We start from the raw sequence: 18,399 nt of genomic DNA, 5'->3' as shown, positions 1-18,399 counted from the left end.
TCAGTGTCGTTTGGTGCCACCGCCTGGGGAAGCCAAACCTTGGTCTGCTGGCAACTATAGAAAAAGTGAAGCAAAAGAAAAGGAAAGCAGGGAAGTAGGTTGCAGACGCAGGAGGCGATTCAGGCAGGGAAAATGCTTTGTATTAACGTGGTTGTGTGTTAGTACATGGACAATCATCCAGTGAGGTAAGGCACTGAAAAGTATGTTTTGGGTTTATATACACATTGTGATTCCAAGGCAAATTTTGAAGAATTTTAGGTAAAGATCAAGTAGTGTTAAGTGCGTGAGGGTGTTGAGTGCATGCTTGAGCAATCCTCTGAGATATGTTAGCTTATAATATCGTCAGTGTCTATTTATTCACAGTTAAGGGCCTGATTAATAATTACAGAACTGCCAAGTGCACTCCAGAATGTGGCCTAGTCCAAGATAGGTACGTGTCAGAAGGTGAATGTTGTTGGCAACCATAGGCATGGGAGTGGGCTAGCCCGAATGAATCAAGTAAACTAGTTATCCCTGGTACCTAAAGATTAAGGGAAGTAATCTACATATGTTCCTTGTAATTCTTGCGTTGATTTATGAGATAATGGGCCTGATTCCAAATCTGGCGGTAACCGAGCCGGAGAAACGGCAGGTTGCTGCCGTACTTGGAATGAATTACCGGCTCTGGAATTGCCAGAATTACCAGGGCATTACAGCCCCGGTGGTCCGGTAATTCCAGAGCCGGCATTCCGTTACACCTCATTCCCTTGGAGTCCATTAGGACTCCACGGGAATGGGGGCCGTGGAAACACTGCCACCATGCGGTAATGGTGCCGGTATTTCCACGTTCGTCTGCGGCTGTTGGCGTTACACCCGCCAGATCAGACCTGGCAGGTGTAACACCACTGGCCGCAGAACTCGTAGTTAGCCGGTCCAGAAATGGTGCCGTTACGGTTTTACCAGCACCGTTAAATCCGGACCGGCTAACTTGTAATGAGGCCCAATGTCTTTTTTGGTGGGATTTGGAAAAAGGTGTGGGGTCTCTCATACTGCTTATGATCCAGTCATGCAGATGTAGAATAGTGAAAATTTAGTAAACCAATTCTGAGATTATCTGATAAACATGTTCTTTACTTACATTATTATCTGGTTTTTCATGACCTAAAGGCATAGATGCCAAAGGTAAGTTATTTTACAAACTGTCCTGAACATTGTAGTTCCTTAGCCCAGTTATATCAAATTGGCAGGTAACGCCTCCCAGGCCCACCCTGATTTGCTAGCTGTTATGTGGGTAGATGTGAGAATCCTACACCATGGTAGTGTGCATTCATTCTAAAATGTAGACCCTAATCTTGGTGATATATAAATCTCTTTGGAGAGATTAGCACTGCAATGAGGCGATTGTCTATGTAAGGCATTGTAGTGGGCATTAGGTAGTCAAAAACACTTTGTGTTTGGCTTTTTGATGGGCTTGAGACGTGTTGCAGCCATCCAGTCGAATCGTCTTGGCGTTTCGACCCAGGAATTCTTTTCAGTTATTTCACGGAGCAAACTACAGAAAACTAGTTTGCGATTGCCAATTCAGGAGGCCAGTTATGGCCTGGTCTAAGATAGACACTGTGTAAGGTGAATGTCGTTGCTGAACAAAAGGCTATGACAGTCTGCTATGGATCTGTGAACACATTCTAGGATATGTTGCCAGCATGGCACTCGGAAAGAGGGAGGAGTGTTTGATATTGTGACAATATATTGTCTGAGAGTGAGTTACTGCATAGCTCAGGGTTCCTATGCCAGGAGCTGTGTGTGTTCAATACAGTTTAACCCACAGTAAATCCACCTCACAGGGCCGAGAAGCAGGGAGGGAACCTTTCAGACTGCAAGGTAACCACATTACCAGTGAGCCCAAAGATCAGCATTGAACGGCTCCTCAGGCAGCCAGCTAGCCAAATTGGAGAGAGTGGGCATGAAAGTAAAGTGAATGTGCTCCTAGATTGACTCATATGCAAGAATAGTAATCTAGACTGCTTGCACACCTGGAAACCATCTTAATTTAAATCGATCAAGAATACATACACTATTTAATAAGATTCCAAGATTGGGAGTGTTAAAGGCATCAGACATTAACTGGGTGTAACTGGGGGAGGACCATTGTGTGGGCTCGGTGGTTGTGTACTTTAGGAACTGAGTTTTCACTGAATTGGACGTGTTCTTGATTTTGGGTGTTGATGTTTTACCTGTCCCATATAGGGGTGATGTACACCCCTCGCTCCTGGAAGATGAAGGTCAGGTTTGAATGTAACATCATCCAGGCCTGTGTGTATCTTCCACACGGAACAGCGGGATGTGGGGCGGTCTGAGGTTGGGTTTACAAATCTCTAACCCTAATGAAGATGGTGCACAACGTAAAGTAACGAGACCAGAGGGTAGGGAGGAAGCTGTCATGGACTGGTCATGGCTCCCAGCTATGCTCCCAGTGCTCCCTGGGTCTCGACCCAAGTAGTTTGGGAAGGATGGTGGGCAGGCATCCTTCAAACTGACGCCCTCCCAATTTTATCATGGAATTCTGATGGTGTTAATAGTTTCTTGTGTAATGAGAAACTAGCAACTTGTTGCCAGTGCTTCGATATTATTTGCTGCCAAGAGGTATAGTTGAGGGAAGTACCGAATGTAGACAGTTATGTTTTCATGCTGTATCCAGCTCGGCAGGGGCCTAGATGTAGGCCTTTGGATATGATATATTTTATTTTTTATTGCGCCCATACACATGTTTCAGAGCGCGACTAGGCAAGGAAGGGGAACAAGGGAGGACATAACAACAATCTTACTAGGCACAGTGACATTGAGAACATGCAAGTGCAGGGAGAGGGAAGGAGGAAAGTGTGAGGGGCAGAGGGGGAGTGAAAAGTGCTGGACACGTGATAGAACAACGACAGATAGTGCGGCCAACAGGTGGTAAGTGCAAGAATAATGTGTAGACAATGGGTGTCTAATAAGTGCAAGAAGGGGACTGTAGGATAGCAGATACAGACCGAAGTTCAAGGGTTGCCAGGAGACAGTGCAGGTGTGTGGCTGGGTGGGCAGGGATCTGGGCCCGAAATCAGAGGGTAACCAAGTGCCCACTGCCGAAGCAGTCAGATCAGCAGGGGAGAGGAAGAGCGAAGGCAGAAGCAAAAAGGAAGGTCTTGAGGAAGGACTATTAGTTATGATTAAGAACTTGCTAAACTTCTCTATAAATTGTCTGCCGATCAAGATTATAGAAAATGTAGGCGTAGGGATTAAGGAGGCTAGGGGTGCTACTCTAATTATTAATTTGTATAATCTGCCAAAGAGGGTTAAGGCAGCTATTATAAGAGAGAATTTGATATTTTAAGATTTCGAGGGGGCAGGTTATTTGTTCAATGTGCTGATTATTGGTGACTTCAATGCTTGGTATCCTGATAGGTATTGTATTTCTGATAAAATGTGGGACAGTGTTTGTTCTTTAGAAGTCAAGAACAAGTAAGTGACAAATATGTACAGTTATGGGCAGATTATTTTCACTCGTGGGATTTTCTGATGCAAAATGGTGAGACGAAAGGTGATTCTCCTGGGATTTTGACTTGGTCAAATGGCCAAAGAAGATATACCCTCGATTTATATTTTTGTGTCCACTACTCTGTGGGGGGAGGTGCAAGAATTGATTGTAACGGATGTGGAGGACAGTGACCATAAACAGCTAACAGTAAAACTGGAATGGGAACATGAAACACGCGAGTGTGGCAAGGGGGTACTGGAGGCGAATAATGGGGAAAAAGTGCATTAAATGGTTGGATCAAAATGCACATAAATTGAATGTTGATGTACAGACCACTCTTGCTCAGCCATGATATGATATATGATATGAAATGATGTGGCATTTATAACGCACCTGTACACAAATGTTTCTAGGCACAACAAGACAAGGAGCGGGAAATAAAGGGAGGACAAAATGACGATTTTACTAGGCCTTGTGTCATTTAGATCATGCAAGTGCGGGGAAGAGAGAAGGGGAGAAGTACCAGCGGGGAGTGGAAGGGGGAAGTGTAGTTAACTCACAAGTGCAGCCAATGGGTTTCTCATAAGTGCAGAGAGCAGGGACTGTAGGGTTGCAGATACAGACCCTTAAGTGCTGGGGAGCCCAGAGGCAGTGCAAGGGCAAGTGGACATGCAGGAGACTGGGCCCTGGTTCAGAGGGTGACCAGGTGACCAGTGCAAAGAGCAGTCAGGTGCATCAGTAGGGAAGAGGAAGAGGGAAAGCGGAAGCAAACAGGAAGGTCTTGAGGTGCTTCCGGAACCAGAAGTGGTTCTGCTCAAGTTTGAGAGAGGCCAGGAGGTTGTTCCAGAGGGAGGCCCCAGCCGAGGAGATAAATCTGCCCCCAACTCTCTGCTTGGAGAAGCGTCTGACCCTCAGAGAGTTGGAGGTGTATGAGCGTAGGGCTTGAGAAGGAAGATGTTTTGGAAGAGAAAGGTGGAGGTAGAGCAGTGCCAGGCCCCAGAAAGTCTTGTGGACGATGCTGAAGGTCTTGGAGTTGATTCTTGCAGCCATGGGTTGCCAGTGAAGAGATTTCAGAGCAGGAGATATACGATCCCTGGGCTTGAGGCCAAGGATAAATCTGGCAGTGCTGTTCTGGATAAGTTGGAACGGTCGGTGAGTAGAGGCAGGAAGATTTAGTTAGGGGGGGGTGACTATTTAGGAAACTGACCGACCTGGACGACTCCTCGCACCTCATGCGCTGCAAACTGGTCAATTAGAATACGCCTATAAGGAAGCTGAGGTATAGTATAGGGGATGGAATTTGTAAATATGTACATTTTGATAACTAATAAGTGAAAGGAAAAAAATAGAGGAAGCGGGATGGGTAGAATATTTGAGGGGGAAAACTACTTCAAAGATCTGCTACAGTAATAATGGAGCAACAATGTACTGTCTTTTTCCTTAGAAGAGATACAATCTCTTCTGCCCTATTACCGCCACGCTAATACCTCTAGTGATAATCCATCTCCACCCGCTACTAAGCGGGTGGGGATGGATTACCACCTTGGATCATAAAAACAAAATCCCGATATCTGGTTGCAAATCTTAGTTGTACTGTTTTAAAAATTGTTTATTCAGAGTTTTACAAGATAGCCGCCGGCGAAGTTGGTCGCGTTTAAACCGCGCTCCGCCTGGGCCGTCAGAGAAAGCTTAGTAAAGCAGCAATTCGGACGAGGAAAGTGATCTGTTCTCTTCCCGGAAACCACCTGGGCTCCCGGAGAGACAATCGCGCTCACAATACGCTACATATATCGAGCGGACACGGGGTGCGGGACGGCCCATCCCCCCAACGGGAAGAAGCTTGAATGCCCGCCGCCACCCTCGTAGCAGAGCAGGGAGGCCGAAGGAACCCCTGGAGCTGGCTCGGAGGTGCCGGGACGGACAGCCCCCTCCCTTCGCCGGTGGTGCGCGATCCGCGGCGGGGGCATCGAGGAAAGGAGGAGCGGGGCCGGAGGACGGGGAGAATCAATCCTCCTCCCTGATACCATCAGGAGCGGCTGTGGCGGATCGGGCCGCGGAGAGGAGGTGAGTTGCACCCATCAGAGGTGTCCCCCCGACGCCCCCACAACGAGGAAACTCCCTGTGACGAGGAGACCGGAGAGGTCCCCCGTCCTCCCCGAAACGAGGGGACCGGAGTGGCGCAGCAACATACACAGGGGAATAGGGGTGGTGGGACACAGGGGCGGACTGCAACCGTGTGTTGGGTGCCTGTGACCCCACACTGCCCCGCCCCCTGCCTTCATAAGAGACCGTTGAAGCTGCCGACTTGAGGGGAGAGATGAGCGGGGAGTGCTGAGGAGCACAGAGGAGAGCTCAGCGGGTGTTTGGTTTCCCCGATCAGCACCCCCTGGACATTGAGGTTGGGGGGGTGTGGAGAGGGGGAGACCCCAGCACGATTAGACTCAGGGAAGTGTGCCACTTAAGGAGGAAACCAGCGGGAGACGACCCAAGCTAGGACTCCGGAGGAAGAAGCCCTCCTGAACACGCAGATCATTAGGATCTGAAAAGGCACCCGCAGAGGAAGGAAATCTACATATAGCATTGACAAGAAGCGGTGACCCCCCGCATAACTCAGGAGCCCAGGAACTCATTGAGACCATGTCAAGGGCCAAAGGGAAAAGCAACGCCTCTCAACAGACTCCACTGGCACAAAAGCAAGATGCAAACATCCTATAGATGTGGTCATCCGACCACAGCACGCAACCAAGGGGGAAGCCCCATGAGGACCAACTGGAGGAGGGAATGACACGGACACACCAACAGCTAGCCCCCTCTAGAGAAGATATGCATGCTTGGTTCCAGGACCTGCAGGAGAAATTCATGACTACAGTACAGGAACAGTTTATTACAATGAAAAATGACATGAAACAGGTGGTGCAAGATTTTAGAACAGATCTGGCAAAAATGGAGAGAGCAGATATCCTAGAGAGGGCAGTACAGGGCAGCGAAGAAGAAACGCAGCAGGTCAGTGAAACGCAGGAACGATTGGTGACCCTTACCCATAATCTGGAAATTCAATGTGAGGACTTGGAGAACCGCTCCAGACGCTCCAATATACGCATTAAAAACATGGCAGAGACAGTCCTGGATAAAGATCTTAAGACCGCAGTGAAGGAAGTGTTCAGGGACATCTTCGAAGTACCTGAGACGGACATGATCAGGATTGACCGGGTCCATAGGGTCGGTCCGAAGAGATCAGGAGCACCGGGAGAGAGACCACGGGACGTACTGGTGGGTCTTTCCTCGTATCCACAGAAAGAGGAGATCTTGAGAAGGGCCAGCGAAATGGACCATATTAGAATGAATGCACAAGACATACAGTTATACCAAGATCTAGCCCTGATGACTTTGCAAAAAATAAGAGCCATGGCCCCACTGGTTAAGGCTCTGGTGGCAAAACAAATACGATACAAATGGACCTTCCCTTTTGGGCTGACCTTCACGTGGGAAAGGAAACAGAGAAGAGTGACCACCTGGGAGGAAGGCCTCAATATTATGGGAATCCAGGAGGACAAAGAGGAATTTGACCAAGCAAAACCTAGAGGAGAACTGTTGAGGAAACCTAGGGTCTGGGAAACGATAAAAAAGAAAAGGCCAACCGTGGGAATGGAAGGCCACAGGAAGAAGCTTTGAAACATAAAGCAAAGAGGAGGGCAGTACAAACGGGAGGCGACACGGACAAGGCCCCCACCGGGGTGGGTGAAGGAGTAAGAATTGCTACAGATGCGGCAGACCTGGCGGCCTGGGCGGGCCAAGCCGGCGTGGAATCCGGTAAGATCGGAAGGTAATGTGGGGTTTAGGATTCCCTACGAAAATATCCCTGAGTACAAGCAGGGCAGGGAGCTCAGGGCGCAACGCTCTAGCATCAGTAGGAACCCTTGCCCTACTCGGGGGCAAGTTGTTTTGTTCATGGGTATTAGTTGGGGGGATGAGTTCAAAGGGATAGGTCGGGGTGGGGGGCAGGCAAACATTTGCAGCGGCAAAGAGGAGGGAATCAAGGTCAGGCACCATGTACTCTATAAAATGGGGAAAATATGCATTGTAACTTTTAACATCAGGGGCATGAATCACCCCACAGAGAGGACAAAATTGGAGAAATTTCTTAAAAGGGAAAGAGGGGATCTTCTCCTACTTCAGGAAACCCATATCAGAATGCGGGACAGACACAAAACACGCATAAGGGGATATAAAATCTGGGCCCAAGCAAATGCAACAGAAAAAAGAGCGGGGTGTTGGTAGCGATAAGAGAAGGACTGGACGCCATGCTGGAGGAAGTAACCACAGACAAAGAAGGAAGGTTTGTGTTCGCAAATGTGGTGATAGAGGGCCAACGGTCAACTCTGGCGTCAGTTTATGCACCAAATGTGGGCCAAGATGGCTTTCTTATAGATGCTGTGGGAAAACTGGAAGCCTTCGCAAAGGGGGAGGTGCTCCAGGGGGGAGACCTTAACATGGCATGGAACCCGCAACTTGACAGAAGCACAGGGGGTATGCATGGTCAAGGGGCACCCTCTAAACGCCTAAAACAACAGATGGACCAAATGGCCCTGAATGATGTGTGGAGGGAGAGGATGGGAGAACAGAGGGGGTAAACGTATTTTTCACATGTCCACAATTCCTTGTCAAGGATAGATTACTTCTGGGCATCGGTGGGGTTACTCAGCAGGATACAAGGGTTGGAACTGGGGACTATCGCCTTGTCCGACCATGCCCCCCTATGGCTAGAGCTAAACTTCCCTGGGCAAAAAAATGGGCTTTGGAGGTGGAGGCTACCAGGGGATATAATACAGGACCCGGTCTTGAGAGAATCGGTAAGGGAAATGATCTTGGAGTATTTTACACAAAATGACACAGGAGAGGTATCCATGAGTACAGTCTGGGAGGCTTTTAAGGCTGTAATCCGGGGGAAGATGATGGCACTGAAGGTTACGAAGGATAGGCAGAGGCATATGTGGGAAAAAGAACTAGAAAAGACTATAACAGACCTACAGGAGAAAATATCGGCCCACCCCACTAGAGTACTAAAGAAACAGCTAAAACACACACAGGGCCAATTAGAGATGCTTTGCACGAAAGGAGCAGAACGAATCTTACTATTTCTAAGACAAAGATACTACCTAAAAGCAAATAAGGCAGACAGGCTACCGGCGAGGCAACTCCGAGCGAAACAGAAAGATACAACAATTAAGAATATCAGCGATGGGACAGGGGGGCAGCTGACTAGTACGCAGGATATAGGGGAGGCGTTTAGGAAATACTACCAAAATTTATACTCCACAGACCACCCGGATGAGGAGGCTCAGGACAGATATCTTAGAACCCTTCACTTCACACAAATTTCAGAAGAAGACAAACTGGCCCTAGAAGATCCAATAAGAGAGGAGGAAGTTAGAAAGGCAATAAAAGATCTCCCGACAAATAAAGTCCCGGGCCCAGATGGCTTCACAGCCCCTTTTTACAAAAAATATGTGGACATACAGACCCCGGCTCTAACTAAGCTTCTAAATTCATTTAAAGACAGCGGAAACATTACAACCACAATGAATGAAGCGAAGGTTCTAGTTTTTCACAAACCAGGGAAGGACCCGGCTCTCCCCGCATCTTATAGACCAATCTCCCTCATAAATATAGACGCCAAAATGTATACCAAGATCTTGGCGGCAAGAATTTCCCCGCTACTTCCAAAATGAATAAACTTAGATCAATCAGGATTTATCCCGGGTAGACAAACCCATGACAACATTAGGAGGATCATCCACTTAGTGGAGAAAATAGGCATAACGCATACCCCGGCGATTTTGCTTGCAGTAGACGCTGAGAAAGCTTTTGACCGGGTTGAATGGTCCATGCTGTTTAGAACTTTGGAATACATGGGGTTTAGGGAGCAATTTATAGCGAGAATTAAAGCGAACTACAACTCCCCGAGTAGCAGAGTGGCCGTTAACGGGGAAGTAACAGAAAGGGTAATAATAACAAGAGGGACAAAACAAGGCTGCCCGCTTTCCCCACTTCTGTATGCAATCTTTCTAGAACCCCTACTTATGAAGATTAGAGAATCCACGCACATTAAAGGGATTGACATGGCAGGGCTGCAACACAAGGCGATGGCGTACGCAGATGATATATTAATTGCATTAGAAGACCCGGACAGATCCCTGGCAGGGGTAGTGGGCGCGCTGGAGGAATTTGGGGCCATCTCAGGTCTATAAATTAATAGGAGCATGTCAGATATCTTAATACTGCGGGGGACCGGGACCAAATAGAGAGGGAAGCAAAAACAATGGGCATTAGAATTGCAAGGGACGGCATCAAATATCTGGAATTACTCTAACTAGTAAGGTGGGGCAACTATATGGGAAGAACTATCCGCACATCCTTGCAAGTATTCGTAGAGATCTGGAAAGGTGGAATCTGTTGATGATTTCCTGGTGGGGCAGAATTCAATCGGTTAAGATGACCATTCTCCCTAAACTTCTCTACCTCTTTCAGGCTATTCCGGTGGGTGTCCCCAGAACCTTTTTCAAGTCATTAGCGAAAGCGATCTCTTCCTATATCTGGAAAGGGAAAACCCCTAGACTAGCCAGAGCGATCCTAACCGCTCCAACCAAGGAGGGTGGACTGGCACTACCCCACTTTCAGAGATACTTCCAAGCAGCGCAGCTAAAAGTACTCCGGGAATGGCTGGGCGATAACCCGCAACAGATTTGGGCTAAGCAAGACAGGGCGTTTGCAAGAACCCCACTGGTGGAGCTTCTCTGGAAGCAGGAACAAAATAGATATCCCAACATAGGGATTAGTGAAATACTGAGAACAACAATGTAAGCGTGGGACAGTCAGACACGGAGAGGTATAATGACCACCACCCTAGGCCTATTCACCCCCTTATGGCGAAACCCGCAATTCCCACCGGGTATGGAGCAGGGGGCGTATGAAAAATGGGAGGAGGCAGGAATAACAGAAATTGGAGAAATGTTCATCGATGACGAAATTAGACCTCCCGAATTGTGCCTCCCTTGTGAAGCACTCTCCAAACGAGACAAATATAGATATGAGCAACTTAAGCATTGGCTAAAAACACTGGAAATTACTAGGGCAGCCACTAGAGTCCTCACTCCGTTTGAGAACTACGTTATAACCAACACAGGTGCAAAGAACTGGGTGTCGACTTTATACTCCTTCATAAACACTCAAGAGGAAGAGGTTAAGTGGGCTTACATGGTTAAATGGAGTAGAACTTTGGGGGAGGAACCTACAAGAGATCAATGGGTGGATTTATGGTCGCTGATCCCCAAGATGACTAGATCAGCCCAGACAAGAGAAATGTGGATCAAAGTTGTTACGCAATGGCACTACACCCCGGAGAGGCTACACTCAATGTTCCCCAACACGTCAAACAGATGCTGGAGGCAATGTGGAGAAGAGGGAACATGGAAGCATATTTGGTGGACCTGTAAAGAGATTGTGCCGTTCTGGGAGGAGGTGAAGGGAGAGATGGGGAAAATGTTTCGGGATGTGGGTCAACTGGGAGATGGGGTGTGGATGTGCGGGATGAGGGATGAAAGGGCGAGGAAGTACAAAAAAGCCCAATGGAGATCCTTCATGGGTCTACTTATAGCGGAATGGTCTACAATAGCACAAAGTTGGAAAAAGAAAAAGAAAGACACCCCTCTGACATTTACGTGGCTACAAAAAATATGGGCACAATTGGCGATGGAAAAAGTCACTCACACAATCCAAGGAACGAGAGACAGGTTTGAGGACGAGTGCAGAGGTGTTGTAGAGTAGCTCCGATCAGACTCTATGGAACAATGGTGCCCACACAATATTAAAGTAACAGACATCTTCCATGCATAATGTAGCCATGAAAGAGAACTATGCCTGCCCGAAAGTAGGGAGGGAGGAGTCGGGGTGCGGGGGGGAATTTCTGTTTGTTATGAGTTGATATGTGAAAATCAATAAAAACATGTTAAAAGAAAAAATGTTTATTCAAGCATAGCATTCCAGTCCCCTGGTGCCAAAGTATGCTGGTCCTCATGTATAGGAAAAGACCCGGAATGGACATTAATAATCATAGGCCCATATTGCTGTTGGGTACAGTGGGAAAGATTGTTGCATTTTGCAAAGATTAGATTTCTGGGCTAATAAGAAAAAACAGAGTATTTTCCAAACTGGGGTCAGGAAAGGTGTTGGTACCCAGGTATGAGGGTTCATTCTAAAATGCCTATAGAACAACAGGGTAATGGTAATAGGAGTCCACTATACATTGCTTTCTTGAACGTTTAAATCTGCTTTTGAAACAGACGATAAAAGGAAATTCTGGAAGAAACTCTAGTTCCTAAGCATTACAGAGGAGTTTTTAGCTATAGTCACTATGCTATATGAGGAGAAAGGGGTCAGGGTTTGATTAAATGAGGAGGGATGGTTATCTAGAAACATTCTATTAACCAGAGGAGTAAAACAGTGGTGTGTCCTGTCTCTGTTCCCGTTTAATCATTATCTGTCGGATTATGCAAGAGTAATCGATCAGACTTTAAATTTCCCGTCTAGGTTAGGCGGACTGAGGGTTAGATGGATGGCTTATGCTGATGACCTTACTCTACTGGACAAGACACCTATTGGGCTACAGCAGAGCCTCAAGTCTATACACAGATATGCGCAGAACACCCTCATTTTGAATGAAGAAAAAACCAAGATTATGGTTATCCATGAGAAAGGGTTCAAATTGAAAAAGTATAGGTGGGGCCTCGGAGTGGAGTCTGTGGAGGTGGTGAAAGAGTTCAAATACTTGGTTTCACTATTTCTAAAAGTCTAGGCAAATGTAATTTGCTTCAAAGCCTAAAACAGAAAGTTTTGCCTATCCTTTTCAAAGTCAAACATTTTGATAGAATGAGGGGAAAGTATTCATGGCTGCCCATGATAGAACTATAACAGTCAAACAGTGTTCCTGTGTTGATTTATGGGCTGGAAATCAACTTCGGGATTGACTGAAAAGGGATTGATGGGTTAGAAGGCATTATATTAAGATATCTTTAGGGCTTACTTGTATGTATCCCTATGCAAGCAATAAAAGAAGACCTGGCACTATCATCCTTAAGGATACATATAATGAAAAGAAGGCTTATACTTTTTGCGAAAAAATAATGTATGCCCTAACAGATTATTCCACCATTTGGGGGGTGGGGGGCACTTAGTCATCATGCAACAGGGGAAGTGGAAGTCTGGTAGAACTCTTAAGTTAAATGCAGAGAATTTGTTAGAAACACTGGAAGTGGCATTGGAATCGCTTCCATAAAATAGAGGTGTGGGAAATAGAAAGGGATTATTTACATTTGTAAGTACTCAATCACTCTCATATCTAGCCACTATGTGCCTTGCCTTCAAACAAAAATGAACACAGACAGTTCAGTCTCACTGCGCTGAACAGTGCAATAGCGACAGGTGTTCCAAGTAATTCAAAGGAGGGATTTCTCATGAGTCCAATGAGTTTAATAACGAAGTAGCCTGACACGTGTTTCGAGTCATCACCGACTCTTCATCTGAGGCTGAAAGTTTCAAGAGCTAGCCTAACCAATTAAGTATATCGTGGCAATGCTACTGAACTGAAAGAAATTAAAGTAAGCCTGGGCTTACTTTCATTTAATTCAGTTCAGCAGCATTGCACAGAGTTCCGCAATTGCAAAGCAGTGAGAGAGTGCATCTGGCACTGGCCACGATATACTTAATTGGTTAGGCTAGCTCTTGAAACTTTCAGCCTCAGAGGAAGAGTCGGTGATGACTCAAAACACGTGTCAGGCTACTTCGTTATTAAACTCATTGGACTCATGAGAAATCCCTCCTTCTTTGAATTACTTGGAACACCTGTCACTATTGCACTGTTCAGCGCATTGAGACTGAGAACTGTCCGTGTTCATTTAGGTTCTTAACTGTGGGTGGCATCTGGCAGTGCTCCCACACCCCTCAGCCACCTGCAGCTTTAGTGCTTCCCTAATTTCTTCAGTGTGCAAGCGCTGTGGACTTTGACTTGTTCTGCCAAACCTGTTGTTGCCTTCAAACAAGCTCAGTCCTATTGCAGAAGAGGTCCCAGTAAGGAATGGCAAGGCATTTTATGCTTTTTTTAAATTAAATTTGCTACCTACCTGGGACAGATTGGGTGGAAGAGCAAAAATTCCCCATGCAGAATTTGTGAAAGGGATGGAAGTATGGAGACTCTGTGGCACTTGTATGTTGACTGTGATAACATAGGTTCTCTGAGATGGTTAGTTTTTGACCGCTTTATAGGCGAATACAGAATAATGATAGGGGATGCATTTTGGAATCGTTTGTTTCTGGGGACACTAATCAGGATGGTTACTGCAGTTTTACATTTTTGGAAGTCTTTGGAGGAACTACATATATATTTTTTAATTATCCAACTGAGGGAAAGGGATAAGTGGTTACCTGGGGTTTGTGGTGATCAGTTATAACTTGCTAAAATGTTGAATTGGTAATTGTTAGAATAATCTGGAGATCTATTGTTATCATATATGAATTGTATGTTTATATGTGTGTATTAGGATGTTGAAATTGTTATGTAATCTGAGGTTTTGTTTGTGCCCAGTGATTTGATAACAGAAATGCATTTTTTTCATGCTTTATTTTCACATTTTTCAATTAAAAGAATATTACAGTTAAAGCAAACATTAACAAGTTCATTATAGTACATTAAAACAGATATGTTTAGAATTACAGGGACAAAGGATTGACCGTTGATTAAATAGTTACATGGAATATCTACAGTTAAGGTATAGGGTGTGAGGCATAATTTTAGTAATCCATTTTGTAATCCAACAATTCTAATTTCTGTTCTTCAGTGGTTTTGATGACCTATGATAACGGTTTATTAATCAATGGAGTTCATAGCTATATCAAAGATACATGCTTCAACAATTGAGGTCTCCCAAATATTTGCTCTGTGTCCTTAACTTATTGGATAAATGGATCCCATATTTGCATGAACTTAGATGAGATCTTGCAAAAATTCCCCAGATTCTCTCCCACCATGTGGTGATATTGCGACTCTCTGGGCTTTTCTAAAATTGTGCTAACTTTATTCAGTCTTCTGAGATCGAATGAGTAATTAACATTGCTGTCGCCCAACATTGGATAGCTACCATCTGTGTCGGACTCTCCCAGTATTATGATTAAAGGGTCCCATGGGATAGTGGTGCCTACCGTGTTCTTAATTTGCACCGGCATTTCCTTCCAGTAAGTTTCAATAGTTGGACAACCCTACCACAAATGTCTCATGGTGCCAACTAGTCCACACCCTCTACAGCAGAGCTCACAGATTTGGGGGGGAGATCCTATTCAATTTATTTGGGGTAATGTGCCATTGGAGACAGATCTTATAGACACATTCTTTAATCGTTTAGAGCTTCCTTTGGCCTGTTCCTATATATGTGACAATATATATGTGAACAATATTCTGCTGGGATGCTAAATTCTAAGTCCCTTTTCCCACACGGTCATATACAGGAGCATATCCTCTGGATCTACCAATTCAAAAAATGTATAGCACTTCCCTGCTGGTTAGCCAATGGCATAATAGGGTGTAATGGAACCTTTCAGTTTCGAGGAGATTACATTTCCCTTTGCATTCAATTAATGTTTAGGTGGAATTTCCTTGATATAATTAACCTTAGGTGGCCATGATCCTCTCATTCGCAGCATGCTGCTTCCTCCATATCCGTTGTAAATTCTGGGTTGCGTGTGAAAGGGGTAAGTCGGCTTAGGCCCTGTTTTATTCCCAAGAGTTTGCAGGCTCTTTCCCAGTAGCTTAAAGTGCAACTTGTAGTTGATAGAAGAGACTCTTGCAGGTCCTGCGACCACTGGGGTAAAAAGGGAAGTTGAAAGAGTGGGAATTTGGATGCTCCCAGCTCCATGGCGGCTGATCTATCCCCATTTCAGTGCCTCGTCCATGCTGAAATTACTCGTTTGTGCTCCAATCAGTTATGATTAACACAGGGGGTCCAGTCCACCTAGAAAAGAGCTTTTCATCAGTATTTTACGGGATACTCTTGGTAATTTTTCCTACCCATATAAACTTAAAAATTGCCCCTTGAAGGCAATTAAGCATTTTGTACAATATTTGAATGGGTAGGGTCCTGAATACACATACAAGTTTGGGAATAAGGGTAATTTTAACTGCAGTGACATGACCTAGCCATGTGATCTCTTGAATGTCCCATCTAGTTAGTTGTGCCTAGGCTTTTTTCCATAATTCTGGGATATTGACTCGATATAGGGAATCATAACGAGAGGTAAAATATATAGTATTGGATTGGATGTTCAGACCAAGCCTATTGTGTTAGTGTCCACAATTGTTCTATTGTGTCCCTTGACTCTGTTATGTTTAACCCTTTAGATTTTTGATTTGAGGGTCTATTTTAAAGCTGGAGTTATCACTGAATTGCTTCATCCTTAATGACGATTCTGGTAGGGAACCTCCCGGGTTCACTAAAAATACCAGGAGATCGTCTGCATGTGGTCCCAAAAGCTGAGATCCCTTCAATCTTTGCATTTGCCCTAATTGAGTGAGCAAACGGCTCCATGGCAATGGCAAAAATAAGAGAGGGGAAAGGGGCAACCCTGTCGTGTAGCTCGTCTTATTCTAATAGCTTCAGTAAGTTTGCTATTGACCTCATTATAAGGTTGCCGGTATCCTGGCGGTAGATTCGCCAGGATACCAGCAAATGTCCTTACCGTTTCCGGATCTCGGTCCGGCGGTATTGCAGCCGAATTTCGTGTGCTGGAGTGACGGTGTTAATCCCCATTTATGGAGTCCCATAGGACGTCGTTACCGGCACTGGCAATACCTGGCAATGACAGATTTTGTTGCCGGTAAGGCATCTGCCTTACCTCCAGCTCTCAGCTGGAGGTAACACAGGTGCCCCACCAGCAAACCTGTAGTCACTGGTCCGGTAAAGTGCTGGTATACATTAATACCAGCACTTTATTACCGGAACAGCTGACTTTTAATGAGGCCGATTGTTAGTTTTGGGGACAAATCCAAATGTACCCATTAATTTAAGCAGGTAGGCCAAATTGATGCTATAGAAGATTTTGTTAGTGTATAGTGCCCAAAGTATGACTTTCAGATCCGATTGTGGAACATGCTGTATTATATTGCTGCATACCTTATATTATCATGTGTGCGTCTTCCTCTTATGAAACCTGTTTGATCTGCATCTCTCAATGCAGGGAGGACTTCCATTAGTCTATTATACAGAATGTTATCAACAACTTTAGCATTACTGTTCAAAAGTGAAATTGGATGGTAGGATGTGCATTCCCTGGGATCCTTGCCCGGTTTTAGGAGCAAGGTTGTGTTGGATTCTGTCATGGAACGGATCACAACCCTTGAAGTTACAAACAAGTTGAAAAGCTGTAGGAGTTTAGGATTTGGGATAACTTTATATGCCCTGTAGATGGAGCCCGGCAAGCCATCTGGGCCTCGATTTTTCACGGCAGGGAGTTTCATATTGGTCTCTTCTATTCCCTGTGCTGTTATTGGGCTTTCTAAAGGTTCCCTATCTTCCTTTGTTACTGTAGGGATGTCCGGTGGGGCAAAATAGTCTATTTCCCTGACGTCTGTCAGGACTTCTGACAAGAGTACAGAGGAGTAGTTTCCCAAAATCTCTCGTTTCCCTTCCTCTGACATAATCAGTGCATAGGAATAGTTTTTAAGACCACTGATGACATTTCTGGAGGAGCAGTTCCTCAGCCTGGCAGCCAAAATCAGTTTAGCTGTGTTGCCCCTGGTGTAATAAAATTATTTAGTGTTTAAAAGTGATTGGGCTGCCTTTCATGCCAAATGGGCCTCCAGAATATTTCTCGTTATTTAGAGTTCTCTTAGGGATTTGATTGAGCTTTTCTGTTTATGGCTAATCTCAAATCTTTTGACCTTCCATTCTAGGGATTCTCTGTGCTGCTTGCGGGCTTTAGTTAGAGCTGCTATATCTTGTCAAGGCGAAGTCTGTCCCAACGCGGAAGTAGCAAGAACTCCTACCTCCCCTTGACGGTCTTGGCGCCTGGATTAGCTGAAGCACAGGTCACCGCGACCCCCACGGGGAAAGAGGGTTAGGGTCCACGGATTGGATGGGTTTCGGGATGGTAGGATAACCGGATTGAGGGTTAGGGAGCTGTTATGGATAGGGAGGGGTTTTTACGGTTGAGTTGTTCCCAGACTCTGACCTTCTGAGCCTGCACTACCTTCTCTTTGTAGTTGCCTTTGTAACTCCTTGGGCATTCATTCAGTCATGCATTCTTACCACATGCATGCTTTACCCTCAAACTGGAACCCAGCACTTGTTCACCACATTCACAAGTTTGCCCCAGTTTTCGGATTTTCTGTAAACACAATAGTCTATCGGGCTTCAATATGCAAATAACGTCTGCCCCTTGTTACGGAACACCACAAGTAAAACATATATTCTGACACATAATGCACTTAGCTCTAGTGTTCTGAGTGTTCCAGTGTGCTTCTTCCGCCCGCCGGCTCCGCAGACTGTGCGTTGCGAAACGATCTGGTCGTTGTCGATAGCGGCTCACTCCTGACAAAAAGGGAGAAAATTAGCTTTGCCCTTTCACGCCTTGTGGCTTTTCACAAGTGCTCGCTACTGCGAATACAGCATAGAATGACCCGCAACAGGCGAGTATACTGCTACGTTTTGCACCCGCAACTGGCGAATGCATGTCACATGCAAGTTTAGTGGGTTAGTTAGTTTGCGAACTTTCGCGTATCTCCCCCGCAGAGTAAGTTTCATCAAAAGTCACTGGTAAGCGGAGTCTCTTTCCAGTGCACACTTCCCTCTGGTTAACTTTAAAAA

General features: G+C 45.6%; 1 protein-coding gene across 6 annotated transcripts in view; it reads left to right on the top strand.

Annotated features, from left to right (window-relative positions):
* Positions 1-18,399, top strand: part of CDADC1 (cytidine and dCMP deaminase domain containing 1) — a 671,523-nt gene that overhangs the window by 525,826 nt on the left and 127,298 nt on the right. The window lies entirely within an intron of this gene.

Source organism: Ambystoma mexicanum, chromosome 7q, assembly GCF_040938575.1.
Source record: "Ambystoma mexicanum isolate Mex_15411 chromosome 7q, UKY_AmexF1_1, whole genome shotgun sequence".
Taxonomy (NCBI): Eukaryota; Metazoa; Chordata; class Amphibia; order Caudata; family Ambystomatidae; genus Ambystoma; species Ambystoma mexicanum.
The sequence above is the reverse complement of the archived record's forward strand: the minus strand, read 5'-3'. Positions and strand labels throughout refer to the sequence as shown.